The sequence below is a fragment of the Fragaria vesca genome, linkage group LG3 (genome assembly GCF_000184155.1).
Source record: "Fragaria vesca subsp. vesca linkage group LG3, FraVesHawaii_1.0, whole genome shotgun sequence".
Lineage (NCBI taxonomy): Eukaryota > Viridiplantae > Streptophyta > Magnoliopsida > Rosales > Rosaceae > Fragaria > Fragaria vesca.
In genome coordinates this window covers 16818112-16823145 of record NC_020493.1, presented here as the reverse complement: position 1 = coordinate 16823145, position 5034 = coordinate 16818112, and positions in this window count along the sequence as shown.

Sequence of the window (5034 nt, the reverse complement as noted above, 5' to 3'; positions counted from 1 at the left end):
AATGCCACTGTGCACATTGTACCTGAGTCTAAGCTCTTTCAGACTCCTTGACACAAATAGACGGTCAAAGCCATGTTTGTCTGTAGTAACACTATCAAAGAATGAAAGACCGAAAATTCTTCCCTCCACAGGGTGAAGGTTCACCATAAGACGTGGCAGACTGACATTCATAAGTTTCAGTCAAACTTCTTAATTTGACTAACTATGTTAGATGTCTGTTAACGTCAGAATTGGGATAAAAAATTGTTACTCCACAAGGTAAACTCGAAGATTTCCACCCTGCCTCGTCGAATCTGATACCCAAACATTAATCACCTCTTTCTCATACTTGAAATTCCGAATCTACTCCTTCTACGACCAGAACCACCCCAATTGATACGTCCCTGGCCGGAACTAGCACCCGCCGTGGATTTGGGCAACGAATCAGCCACATTTCCCATCGAAAACGAGCTCTTATTCGATGTTAGAGTTGCATTTTTGAGAGGAACATTAGTGCTGCTGACCTTACCGCCCATGGCAGAGCTGACCAAATCGCCGAAGAGATTGGGGTTCTTGTTGACGACGGCGATCGGAGTGGTGGAGACCGAAGGGGCGGTGGAGGCCCAGCTCTTGCCGAAGATATCGCCGACCATGGAGGTGGGGCCGTTGAGAGGGGTGGTCTAGGTCGGGGCGGGTTGGTGGGTCCAGGAGGTCTTGTTGGGCTGCCAGGCGGGTTTGAATGGCGGTTGGGAGTGGGTGGAGAAGGAGGAGGCTTTGTTCTTTTGGTCGAGTTGATGGAGCTTCAGAACCGAATGCGGATCTACAAGCTTGGTTCTTTGCCTCGAAATGTCAAAATCAAGAGTTGGACTTTCTTCAGATGAAGATGACAATGCATTGGAACTTCAAGGACGGCGACATGATAATTTCCAAATCATAATTATTTAATCAAACCAAAAAAAGTTGTAATTTTACTTCTTTACCCAGTCTAGATTATGTGGTTTTCATAGTGTTCATATAAGGGGTAGTTTCGTGAAAGCCATATACTACTAGGGTTTTCTTATTTTGTAATTTTTTTTAATTTTAATTACAAATTTAACTAATATTTTGAAATAAAACGATTGGCTTTTCTTGGAAGGCTTACTCAACTAGCAATTCAATGGTTGGGATAAAACGGAGGAAAACCTAATGGTCCAGATTGCATCGAGATAATTTTTTTATTTTAATCAATTTTTAAAACTTTGTGAACATGCAAGTGTACATCTTTATGAACCAACTATATATAGGAAGCAATATTTTTAATAATCTTGTGAAATAGGATGTGATCGGTACGGTGAAATACGGCTATGGTTGAAAAATCACATATTTCCGATAACGTTTGGTCCCCGATAGAAACGGTCAACCCTATTTACGCTTATGTTTTCTTTTAAGGAGCCTTATAGTCGGTAGGTGAACGTCCCTAAATTTTTACATAAGTGATTAGTTCTCATTAATGTGAGAGTTTTGTATGTGGAAAAATCAACCAAACTAGACCATATAGGGGTAGGTAAGAGCGTTTTCATGTAATAAGTGGCGTTGGTTTAGGTTTGACCGTGTGGATTGAGACACAAACCTTATCGAAAACAAGTGAATTTTTTTCCGTAGCCGTATTTAAGTATACTGATCATATCATACGATTGATTTTTCATTTTGTGAAATTTAGCCATTAGAACCACAACGTGTCTACTAATATGGTATAATTTGTTTAGTAGGTTATATGCAAGTGTACATCTTTATGAACCAACTATATATAGAAAGCAATATTTTCAAAAATCTTATGAAATATGATGTGATCGGTACGGTGAACTACGGCTATGGTTGAAAAATCACATATTTCCGGTAACGTTTAGTCCCCAATAGAAGCGGTCAACCCTATCTATGCTTATGTTTCCCTATGAGGAGCCTTATCGTCGGGAGGTAAACGTCCGTAAATTTTTACATGGGTGGTTAGATATCAACAATGTGAGAGTTTTGTGTGTGGAAGAATCAGTCAAACTAGGTCATATAGGGGTAGGTAAGAGCGTTTTCATATAATAAGTGACATTAGTTTAAGTTTGACCATGTAGATCGAGGCACAAACTTTATAAAAAACAAGTGAATTTTTTTCTATAGCCGTATTTAAGTATACTGATTATATCATATGGTTGAATTTTCATTTTGTGAAATTTAGCCATTAGAACCACAACGTGTCTACTAATGTGGTATAACTTGTTTAGTATGTTACATGCAAGTGTACATATTTATAAACCAACTATATATATAGAAAGCAATATTTTCAAAAAATTTGTGAAATAGGATGTGATCGGTATGGTGAAATACAACTATGGTTGAAAAATCACATATTTTCGGTAACGTTTAGTCCCCAATAGAAGCGGTCAACCCTATCTATATTTATGTTTCCCTATGAGGAGCCTTATCGTCGGGAGGTAAATGTCTCTAAATTTTTACATGGGTGGTTAGATCTCAACAATGTGAGAGTTTTGTGTGTGGAAGACTCAGCCAAACTAGGCCATATAGGGGTAGGTAAGAGCGTTTTCATATAATAAATGACGTTAGTTTAGATTTGACCGTGTGGATCGAGGCCCAAACCTTATCGAAAACAAGTGAATTTTTTTCCATAGCCGTATTTAAGTATAATGATCAGATCATACAGTTCATTTTTTGAAATTTAGCCATCGGAACCACAACGTGCCTACTAATGTGGTATAACTTGTTTAGTAGGTTACATGCAACTGTATATTTTTATGAACCAACAATATATATGAACCAATATTTTCAAAAATTTTGTGAAATAAGATGTGATCGGTACGGTGTTGTTGTAATAAGAAGCAATATTTTCATTTTGAAATTGATATGCATTTCTGATTTCCCTATTATTTATACAAATACCAAATTAATAGGTGGCTCAAAAGTCAAACATTAATAGCCTAACTAGTCACCACGTGGCTTAGTTATCATTTCAAAACCTAGCATGAAAATCGTAATTAAAACATGAAACAACCACCGCCGCTTGAAATCTTCAACCTCCTCCCTTCCACGAGGCCACGATCCCGTTTCATTCACTTCTGAGTTTGATAGGCGCACAAGTACTTTCTGGCTCGCAGCTCCATCGCCGACGTCTCTGTGTTCATTGACCGAGTTTGGGACTTTGGGGAGAATCGAAGGCCGTTGTCGACTAGCTCCACTGAGATTGCTACTGCTACCGAAAACAAAAGGCGGGTTGTTTCTGATTCTGGCAGTGAAAAAGCGGCCGCCTCTGATGTTGACATAATCGCTGGTGGCTGCGACGACATTGCGTTTTGAGCCAAACCAACATCGTTACTCTTTCTTCAGATTTCGTATACTGCTTAAATTCGGAGGTCAAATTCGTCAAAGCCATGTTCAATTAGTCCAGTTGGGGATTTAGACTGTGGTTAATGAATCTCTTTCCATTGTGGTAATTTTATTTGACTGTTAGCGCGTGCTTGACACTCTCCGTTAATGTTCCGTTGGTGATAGGTCACCCTGTGGAGGGAAGAACCTCCGATGAAAGACATCACTAGTATGTGATCTCTGATTTTGTAACCACTTTTTAAGAGTGAAAATGATTATTAACCTCTTTTTTCAAAAAATTTTGAATTCTAACCATTTTATAATGTGAAATGACATGATTACCCAAAACACAAAATTTTAATAGAAACATAGTTGACGCTTTAAGTTTCCTCTTAATTGCATCTCTTAAACCCATATAGCTTGATGATTAAAACTCAGAAGTCAGAAGCATTAGGATTTCATATTCTCATTATGACCTCATGTATATAGTATAGCTTAGTACAACACCACAGTCCACATATGTTCCCTCTATAATTTAGCTGGGTATCCACCAAGACAACGACAAACCCAAAATTCTTCAACCCTACTGAAGTCACAATTTCTTTTATGTTGTGTTCATATGACTTCAAAATCCTGGTGTTCAACGAGTGTATCAAAATACAATTTTTTTTTTCTTGAGGGGATGGAGGCAAGTCTTAAGATTGGTTTATCGTCGGCTTCCTTGGTGTTATAAATACACAGTAAAATTTGTAGTATTTATAAGTGATCCTAATTAGCAATTATGATATTCTCATTGTGCATGTTGTCAAAATCCTTCTTGTCTGCTACCAAATTCATCTTAAATCAAACCCTAATCCTCTTCTTCCTAATGACCCTAGTAAACAGATGGCTCAACTGCACATTGTCTCTTGAAAAGTTTGTTCACATATGCCCTATGTCTCCCATTCTTGCTAGTCACCATGAATGTCATCAATGGTCTTAATCTGCTTTCTGCTGTTTACTAGTTTTTCAACGACGCCAAATTTTCTGTTTTTCCAGTGAAACTTTCTCTCTTTAATTTCAAAAAATAGAATTGAGTTTTGGATAATCATGTCTTTTTACACTTTAAAAAGGTTATATTTCAAACTCAAGAAATTTTAAATACACTTATAATCTCTTAATACACACCCTTAGTATTTTATATTTCACATAAGATTTTATATGTATGTTTAATTACAAAAACATCAATCAATTATTAAGGAAAAAAAGAAGAAAAAAAAAACTTCATCTTCCTTAAAACCTAACTCTTCTCCACTATTACTACGCATCAAAAGAAAAGAATTAAAAAACCTCTTCTCCAAAATTCATCACCTGAATTTCGACTACTGTCGTAATCACATGTACTATATATTTACCGATTCATTTGGGTTTTTTATTTTTTCAACTTTCGTTTTTATCTTGCAGACTAAAAACTAGTTTTTATGCTATTGTACTATTAGTTTCTTAACTTTGAAAATATTATGTATGTTCAATATTTTTTTTCTTTTTCAAATTCTAGCTGATTGATGTCATATTGGAGATTTAGAGTTCGAATATAATATTACTCTTTTGATTATAAACTGAAAAATATCAAGAAAAAATTTCTAATCCGATTAAAAAAAATCTAATAGAAAATAAAACAGAATAGTTGTGAAATAGTAAATATATAATAATTATATCAAATAACAT